Here is a 10550-nt window from a genome sequence, read left to right on the forward strand (position 1 = left end):
GGGAGTCCCAGACTCCATCCCTACATCCATCCTAAGACTCTTGGCTCTACACCTGCGAAATCCATTCCGCATCCTCAGCAGACATCCCATCATGATGTCATTCCATACCACTGTCATAGACACAATGTTCGACCATCATACTCCAAATCATCCATTCTCACTACAACTTCCACTTCCGCGAATCGACACTTTCCTCAGCAAATGAGGGTCCGACACTTCCTCCCATACAACAGCACAAAGGGTGGCATACCAATGCACTAATGATAGCTGTTGAAATAGGATAACTCAACCAAGGATAAATACGTGCCGCAACACCCTCCGAAATCTAATACACATGCCCGAAGCATGTCTTTGAGCGTCTGAATCGTTCACTCCCTCTGAGGTGTCCTCAGACATCATCATGATAGGCTCTAGCTCATCTCATATCCCTCTTCGAGACTGGGCACCAGGTCAACTTTTGACTCCACAGATGAGCCTCCAAAGGTTACCCAAATCATGATCCAAATATCCCACTAACTTCCTCCCCGTGACCACTATCCCGGCCCGTGACACGCAAGTCACGAAATTCTCTTTTCCTTATGCAAGAAAGTACAATCCAACCGAGGATCGTCTCCACTCTGATCTCTGGTTTCTGCTGCGCATATCCCTTGCGCATCTCACCACATTCCCCGACAGAGACGGGGACCCCAGTCTCGCCCCCAGTCCAACATCCAGGCTCCAAAAACTCAATACTAGGGCTACTCAAGCCCAAAACTCTTCCACATCATACACTGATCGGAGAACATTCCATCATCACACTCTCTTGCCATCTAGTGAGCACTACGGCTCCCCGCGGTATCACAGCACCCTCTGACTAGTGAGTACTACGGCTCCCCGCAGTATCACAACACCCTCTGACTAGTGAGTACTACGGCTCCCCGCAGTATCACAACACCCTCTGACTAGTGAGTACTACGGCTCCCCACAGTATCACAACACCCTCTGACTAGTGAGTACTACGGATCCCCGCAGTATCACAACACCCTATGACTCCACTATCTCGTGCTCCACAGACTATCATAGGCGGCTACCCATACTCGTCTCGAATATTCATCACAGACTCTGGAGGCAATCGTCATAACAGATGTCCACCCTTGCGAAGATCCACTCTCCCAAGTAATCTCCCTGGATGCCCATACTCGAAGGCTCTCACTAGATCCATAGATACCTGATATACCACAAGTCGTCTCAACTCAAGATTCACGAATAACTTTGAAATAAAGATATCAATACCCGGATACCTCGGAACACCCCCACCGAACATCACAAGATCCTGCCACAACCACAGATCTCCTGCTCCAAGCACCATATAGATGCAATAATACATTCCCTCTGAACCCCATAACTAGATCTTCATTTTTCCCAAGTTGCAACTTCGGTGTATTCAATTTCTCAATTGCAATACGAAGAAACGCTAACGCTACGAAATACGCTGAAAATTTTCTGAAACCCTTTTTCCCGCCGCTTAAAATCCAAACAAGGATACGCATACCGACCCGGGAGTTGGCTGCCCAATCATTCTTTATCTACTTGCCCCAACACTGACCAATACCAGATTCCTGACTAATAAACACCTATTGTGGAGACATTCATCCTTCTCAAACAAGTACTTCCCGCATTAACTCACTCTGACCCCTTTCCTCGATCACCGACATCTCTGGTCTCATGATTTCTTACCGCATATCTCTATACTCCACTTATAACTGCTCTTGATAAATCCCTGCTTTCTTACATACGACACCCAGTTCTCCCCCACTTAGGGTTCGAACCATCACCAAATAGCATGCAACTAACCCATAACTATATTCTCCAGCAAAATCACACCTGCCCCCGGAAAGTGCTACACAACGCCCGATAATCCCCCCTTAAGGAAATGAATCGACCTCATATACTCTGAACCTCTGGTGAACTCCTCAAGAACTTCTCGTCGCGTCTGCCTCTAGTTGTTCCAAATCTCGTACCAATTTAGTACCAAACAACTCAACTGCTCGATAACATCCCTGGCTCATAGACTGAACCATAAAATCATCGTACCCCTCACCTTAACTCATTAACCAACGCTCCAACACCGGGATCATCCCAAGAACAGGAACCCACTCCCAAATTCAACACCCCATGGATAGAAAGCACCGCTGAACTCGACTGAACTCCCCGCTGATACCACTACCGTACACCCGACTAAACTCAATTAGGTATAGCGTGGCCCTCGACTATCCCAGTCTCAACTGACTATCTGCTCATGATAGATCACTGCCTCGCGGCACACATGCTACCTGATACTCTGGTGGGAAATCATCACCAATGACGACCTGCAGGGTTTACCCCTAAACCCCAAACCAAAACATCATGCTTCTCATATTTTTCACACGAGCATAATCAGTACCTCCCAGATCATAGGAGGTGACATCTCCTTTATCGACTGATCGCCCAACTCAGATCGAAATTCTCCCTTCTCACTGACTCCTTACTAAAATACTCTGAGGGGCTCTCGATCTCCCTCTCAAGGGATGCCTCTTCGAACTTACTCGTGACCGGATAACCGGAGAACCACAAACATCATTCACTATGAACCATGGTACTCATTCCATGACATCTCTTCTCAATATGCCCTGGTGTATGGTACCCTAACCATAACATCACTCCCCAATCCACTCCGATGTATGGTACCCGGGCCATAACATCACTCCTCAATCTGCTCTGATGTATGGTACCCGAACCATAACATCACTCCTCAATCTGCCCTGATGTATGGTACCCGAACCATAACATCACTCCTCAATCTGCCCTGATGTATGGTACCTGAACCATAACATCACTCCTCAATCTGCCCTGATGTATGGTACCCGAACCATAACATCACTCCTCTATCCGCTCCGATGTATGGTACTCAAACCATAACATCACTCCTCAAACTGTTCTGATGTATGGTACCCGAACCATAACATCACTCCTCAATCTGCCCTGATGTATGGTACCCGAACCATAACATCACTCCTCGATCCGCTCCGATGTATGGTACTCAAACCATAACATCACTCCTCAATCTGCTCTGATGTATGGTACCCGAACCATAACATCACTCCTCAATCTGCCCTGATGTATGGTACCCGAACCATAACATCACTCCTCGATCCGCTCCGATGTATGGTACTCAAACCATAACATCACTCCTCAATCTGCTCCTTAGAACCTTCAGAATACTCCCTGTATCAAGTATGGGTCCTCTGCTTTCATTAGTACGGGCCCATACTACCTGCCACATCTACCCATACTTTCCACACGGACCATCCCAGAGCTTCTAAATAGCTGCTCGACCTGCTCTTTCACCAATCCCATCGTGCGTGCTCGCTCCCCAGCGAAATTCTCTATTCTACAAGCACACTCATCTGGATAGGGTTACTCCCTAGGCTCTTCCGTTGTCCTCCCACTTCTTTGCTATCAGCTGCTGAAGAGCTCTTAATGATGCAAGCCATCTACCTCCTGAATATCGTCATATTCACTTGGTAGCTGACTCCCATCATCGAGAGTTCCACAAAGCACAAAGCAAGCAGCATTCGAGCATCGAAGAATACATAGGACTCCCTCTCTGTGATAACTCCACCTTCTCGGCTCATCCTCGAAATTACCACCGAACTCTGTAACTCTACCCCTCATGGGTTCTAACTGGATACTCTCACTCATCACATACTCAAAAGCATAACACCTATAACAACGAGTCATAGGCTAAGGCATCACAAATCAGGCCACTCTAGTCCTAACATATGAAATACCTAGCCTGTCTCTAGCATGCAATAATATCTCATAAAGTGCATCATACATATCTCATAACACAAAAATAAGGGTATTTTGGGAAATCACTGTTCGGGCTCTGGCTAATTGTACACACTGCTCCTTCTTGCTTTCTCTTTGAACTTTTATTCATTTTTAGAAAATTATTTCCTTAAAACTTTTCTTACTTCCTCAGTTTGAGTCCAGATTTACCCGAAGGTGCATCCGAATCCCTCAAACCTAGGCTCTGATACCAACTTGTAACACCGTAAATTTCAAGACAGATTTTTCATTTAAAATAATCATTTTATTCTTAGAAACACTTGTTTAAAATCTCATTCATAGTCGATTTACAAAACATGACTCCATTTTCACTTGCATAGAAAACCAGGATCCTCCAAAATATGACTCTTTCTCTGGTGTGTACAATCAACCCGGTGCCGTCCCGTGATACTGAAAGAAACCTGAAAAACATCACACAAAACACTGTAAGCACGAAGCTTAGTGAGTTCCCCAAAATACCACACATAACACATATTAGCCACTCGAGGCTATAACTCTATGGTTCCGTGCACCCAAACTCTGTGAACCCTCAGGTTCTAACTCTGGGAACCTTCCGGTTCCAACTCTATAAACATGCACAGCATAAATCACATAGAAATAATGCAGTACAACACATCATGTACATATAGTATACAAATACTCTGATCACATAACTCTGGTTACCTACTCAAGGTAAAGTATAGTGAGAAGACTCACCTGGCAAGTAGAAAGCAGATATCCCCACACTTGAATCTCGAACTCGCCACCGCCTAACACGTAAGGCAAATACTCTCATGAATATAACTCTCGAGACTAGAATAAATCCTCTCATAACACCCTCTTATGGGTAAAAGACTATTTTACCTCTCTCTTGGCCCAAAGGCCACATCGCTGACCAATCCCTAAAAGTCAACGGCCAACCCTTGGTCGAAATCAAAGTCCTCAGTCTAAGTCAACCCCTGACTAACCCTACTCGCCGAGTCAACCCTGTGACTCGTCGAGTTCCCATAATCAGAACTTCACTCAATCTGCGAACTAACTCGCCGAGTCACCCCGAGACTCGCTGAGTCCAACAACTCTGAGTCCACTCGCACACGACTCACCGAGTCATCCCACGACTCACCGATTCTCGACTCAACCAGAGAATATTTGGGACTCTTCGACAAGACTCGCCAAGTCCAAATAGACTCGTCAAGTCCAAGGCTATCTTCAACCTACTCGCCGAGTTGTTCTTCCAACTCGTCGAGTTCCAGGCCATCTTCAAGCAACTCGTCGAGTCACCCCATGTGACTCGTCGAGTACCACTGGTCTGAATCCATACAGAAGCATCTCAGGCCATGCAATTGATCCAAAACATAGATCTAGTCTCCTACCACTCATCCATCACGTAAAGTGGCAAACTTTACGTGAATCCAAAGAGATCTAAGCCGTTTGCACATTGGGGCTAGGGTTTGGGACATGTAAGCTTCACTAAACACTCCAACACAGGGACTTGCATGCTCTCTGATTCTTCTCCCTTCCAGATCTGAGGTAGCAACCTCAGATCTAACCTCTAGACTTCCCATTTCATCCATAGACAATTTCTCACAAACCCCAAAATGAAGAAACAACATAACAACAGGTCAATAACAAGATATTACATCTAAGTGATGCCCCAACTGCAATGCAATTCGAATCCAAGCAAAGCCCCTTGCTCCAAGCCTTCAATCTTCCTAAAATTCCTTCAACCATTACTTCTCCAAGCTCCAATCCACTCAACAATGGTGCTTCTCCGTGATTTAGGGTTTTCTGGGGCTCAAGGGGTGATAAAGAGGCTGGGAGGAAAACATAGTGATCTTTATATAAGGCTCAACCCCGAGAATTAGGTTTTTCTCCACTCAGCGCCTACTCGCCGAGTCCATTACACTGACTCGCCGAGTCGGCCACTTAACACGCGACCAAGTCGCGACTCTACTCGCCGAGTCTGCACATGGACTCGCCGAGTCACTCTTTCCCAATTTACTCTTTTAGCCCTTCAACTCTACTCTTGATATTTCGGGATGTTACACAATTCTTGACCTGGAGTAGCTTTAAGATAATGCATGACTCGAAAGTTTGATCCATATTAAGATCGTTTTGGATGACTTAGGAACTGAATGAGTTCCTAACATCAAAAGCGATATCTGGATGAGTGACAACGAGATAGATCAACCTTCCAACCAAGCATCAATATTGTGCAACATCGACTTTAAGACTATCATCATCTTTATGTAATCGTAAGTTTTGTTCCATTGGAAAATTGCTTGGTAGATATCCTTGAGTGCCACTGTATTTCAATACGCCCAAAGTATATTTTCATTGGCTTATAACAAAACCTTGAGCAGAACGAGCAACTTCAATACCAAGAAAATATTTTAAAGCCCCTAAGTCTTTAACGCCAAAATGAGATTGTAAATGTTGCTTGACATCCTTTATTTTCTCATTGTTGTTGCCCATTAAAAATACGTCATCAACGTATATAACAACCACAAACACGAACATGGATTGATTGACAAAATTCATTGTTTATAAGAGCTTTAGTGAACTTCTGATACCAATTTCGGGATGCCTGTCGTAACCCATAAATTGATTTTTTTTAATTTGCAAACTCGATTCTCAATCTTCTTGTTAAAACCTTGTGGTACCCTCATGTATACCTCCTCATCAAGATCTCCATGTAAGAAAGCATTATTAACATCCAATTGGTGCACTTCCCATTTTTTCTTAGATGCTACAACAAGAGCACATCTAACAGTAACTAGTTTGGCAACCGGCACAAAAGTCTCATGAAAATCGGTTCCTTCAATTTGTGTTAAACCTTTTTCAACTAGAGGAGCTTTATATCCTTCAATTTCTCGATCCGGTTTATATTTAATTTTGTATACCCATTTTGGATTGATTGCCTTCTTTCCGAGAGGGAGATCAGTTAAGATCAATGTTTCATTTTCTTCAAGATCTTGTATCCTTTTACTCATTGCCTCTCTCCATCTTAGGTTTGAAGTTTCTTGTGCAAAAATTTTAGGTTCATCATGAGAAGTGATGGAATCGAGGAAAGCTATATGTGTCTTAGAGAATTTTTCGTACGATACAAAGTTCGAAAAAGGATGTGACCTTTGAATTTTCCAAAGGATGGTAGTAACTCTGTATGGAATTCTTCTTGGTGTTTTGGAGTAACTTTGACCCGAGAACTTTGCCTTACCGGTGGAAGAGTTTGTTCATGAGTTGATGTTTCTTCGTTTCTTCGGATCTTAGTGATTCGTTATGTAACTCATAATTGGTGGTGGTTTCATAGGAATTCTTTTCATTTGGATAAATGTTGCTATCGATTTCTTGTTGAATTTGTTGTAGAGAATCAGTGAAATCCATGTTCACAACATTTGTTATTAATCTCATAGTTGTTTTCAAATGGAAATCTGTCTTCAACGAATGTGAAATTTCTGCTTATGCAAATCTTTTCACTGTTCAAATCATACAGTTTGTACCCTTTTTCCCCATTGGATATCCCAAGAACATGCAAGGTCTCCCTCTTTTGCCAAATTTATCTTGTTTTCCTAAGAAATCGTAGACATATGCAAGGCAACCAAAAACCCTTAAATGTTGGTATGATGGTGTTGTTCCAAGTTAGACCTCGTGTGGAGTTTTATCTTTCAATACTTTAGTTGGTAGTTTGTTGATGATGTATGCAGACGTTAATACATAATCACCCCAAAATTCTATTGGCAAAGATGCTTGAAAATGGAGGGCTCGTGCCATCTCAAGAAGGTTTTGATGTTTCCTCTCATCAACTCCATTCTATTAGGGTATATAAGGACACAATGTTTTTAATAGAATCCCATTTTATTTGTAGAATTCTAACATATGTCGAGATTTGAATTCCGAACCATTGCCCGTTCGTATTTGTTTTATGGCCTTGTTGAACTGGGTTTTTACCATGTTATAAAATAACATGAGAAAATAGGATGGTTCAGATTTGTTTGTCATTAGTTAAACCTACACAACTCTACTATGATCATCGACAATAGATAAGAAATAATAAGCTCTACTTAACGTAGCATGTTTGCAACGACCCCACATATCAACATGAATAAGCTCAAAACATTTGGAAGTTTTAGAAAAACAAATATAAAAAGGTAATCTACTTTGCTTTGCCCTAATACACGAATCACAAAAGTGGCTGCTATTATCTAAATCTTTTTGTTGAATTCATTTTAAAACGTCTTCTAAATCATGTCCTAGTCTTCTGTTCCATGCAACTTTCTTACTTAAAACCGCCATTGCTACTTTATTCTTTTTGAACAACTCCAAGTAATATAAGCCATCACATTACTTACCTGTCCGAGTCAGGTTTTTTCAATGCAAGTTTTGTATAAAACAGGTGTCTAGAAGGAAATTTAGTGAACATTGTAAATAACGTGTAAGTCGACTAACGGACATTAAATTGTATTTGAATTTGGGAATGTTAAGGATGTGTTTTAACTTGAAACCATCCGAAAGTTGAATAACACAAATTCCTTCTATGGTAATGTTTTGCCATTCAGAATGGTTACAGTAATGGCTTTTTTATTGTTTTTAATTTCTTTTAACCAATTTTTATGTGCAGTAGTCCTTGAGTCTATCACCCCATGAATTTTAAGAGATATCTACCATATTTGTATTGGGAGTTCGAGTCTTATCTTCCCTACTGTCTTTAGGTGCATGTGCTTGTTCTTTCATGGTTCGAAACATCTGCATGAGTTCATTTTATTCATCTTTCGTGATTCTTGGTTCTTCGACTATAATGGTATTGGCTGCACGTGATTTTGTCTTTGATTTCCGGGTTGAATCTTGGTGTTTGCTGATTTAATATTCAACCAATTCGGGTATCCTATCAATTCGAAACATCCTTGAATGGTGTGTACAGGATTTTGACAGTGATTACACCATTTTTTGTCATTTTTTCTACCACGATCATCTCGCTTGGTGGCTTGAGTATTGGATTTTGATGGCTGCCTTTTTTCTTTTCTTCTTGTCGTTTGAAAGGTAGCTGCCTCATTTGAAGTGTGCCTTGAAAGACCAATTAGTCCTTTTTTCATCTTGGCTTACAAGGTGGAACGCAATCCCAAGACTGGGTAACGGTTCGGTAGTCAAGATTTGGGTTTTGACGATATTATATTCTTCATTGAGAGCCATCAAGAAATCATAGATATGTTCCTTTTCGCATAGTTTTGTGATTTCTTTGGAGATATCGTAGGTGCAACCATTACGTTTACATGTGGGAAGTTGGCTGATTGCTTGGATTTCATCCCAAACGCTTCAAAGTTTGGTGTAATATGTTGAAACTGTCATCCCTTCTCGACGTATGGTGGTAAAAGTACGTTGAAGTTCGTAAGCTCTAGGGACATTTTCTTTTCCAAATCTTTCTTCAAGGTCGAGCTATATATCACGGACCATTATTGCATATTTGACACTAATTTTGATTTCTTTCTCCATGGAACTAATGATCAATCCATGTACCATGGCATTGCAGCGTTTCCAATTCATGAGATCTGTTGCATCTTCTGTCGACATAGGCATGGAACCATCGAGAAAGTCAAATTTATTATTGGCGAACAATGTGTTTTTTTTTATCTCGCTTTGCTAGTCGTTGTAGTTTCCATCACGTAATAAGCTTTCACCCACAAAATTATATCCAGGATGATCAACGGCAGTGAGTAAGTACGACGACGTGAGGTCGATGGTGGCGTTTTCTTTCTTCGAGCTTTCTCCGGCATCTCCAACCATTGTTTAAAGCAAACTAGGATTTGATTCCCACATTTTGCTCTAATACCATATAAATTTTGAGTATAAACTTGATTTCTTATTATGCAAAAATTGATTACAGAAGATGCTATATGTAGCAAATGTTTAGACTAGAAAAGGAAAGCAATAGAAATCCTAATTAGATAATAAAACTAATACTTTGAATACAAGAAATCCAAATAACTAAGTAAACATAATAGAAGAATATTACAACATTTAGATCTCATTTGAACCAATAGCTAGAGGATTCCACAATTAATGGAGATTGAAGCTCAAAATCTCTATCGTTACTTCATCAAAAACAAATTAGGATTGGTACGACGAATAATGAGAGTTCCAATATCAAATCATACATGAATAAATCAACTAAACATCAATTTAATCATCATAATTGGATTTGGAGCTTAACCCTAAACCCTAGGTTTAAATTTATAGAGAGAATAAAGAAGGTTATACCTCAAATCACTAATAGAGATGCTCTACTTTGAATGTTAGCTCTTCATCTTCAATTGCAAACTCCAATCTTCATGAATGCTTCCAAAACCGCAATTTGAGGCTTTCTCCCCATTCCAAAACGTGTTTCCCTCTCAAATATAGGGGAGACCACATAATTAGCTCACAACTTATACTTCTTTGCACATGTCATCCTTCTAACTTTCTAATTTCACATTTGACACTAAATAACCAATACCCTTATGAAACTTCTATTTTCACACTTTAACCTAATATTACTTCTTTTGAACTAATTGGTCATTGACTAAGTCAACACAGTCCTCAAGTTTTCTATTTCGCAAAACTAGTCCCTTTTCTTACATTTCTACTTATTAGATCTAAATTCTTATTTATTTAAAGTCTCAACACTTCTATTTTAAAAACAATATTCAAATTTATCCTATAATTTATTT

At 41.0% G+C, this 10550-nt stretch overlaps 1 long non-coding RNA gene across 1 annotated transcript; it reads right to left on the minus strand.

The window, feature by feature from the left end:
- Positions 1 to 8407: 8407 nt before the first annotated feature.
- On the minus strand, positions 8408 to 10276 carry LOC145034606 (uncharacterized). Its single transcript, XR_013678131.1, has 2 exons — positions 10102 to 10276; positions 8408 to 9666 (listed from the first exon to the last, which is right to left on the minus strand). It is a non-coding gene; the product is annotated as an uncharacterized LOC145034606 (long non-coding RNA).
- Positions 10277 to 10550: the final 274 nt, after the last annotated feature.

The sequence above is a fragment of the Lactuca saligna genome, chromosome 3 (assembly GCF_052625555.1).
Source record: "Lactuca saligna cultivar CGN05327 chromosome 3, ASM5262555v1, whole genome shotgun sequence".
In the NCBI taxonomy this organism is placed as follows: domain Eukaryota; kingdom Viridiplantae; phylum Streptophyta; class Magnoliopsida; order Asterales; family Asteraceae; genus Lactuca; species Lactuca saligna.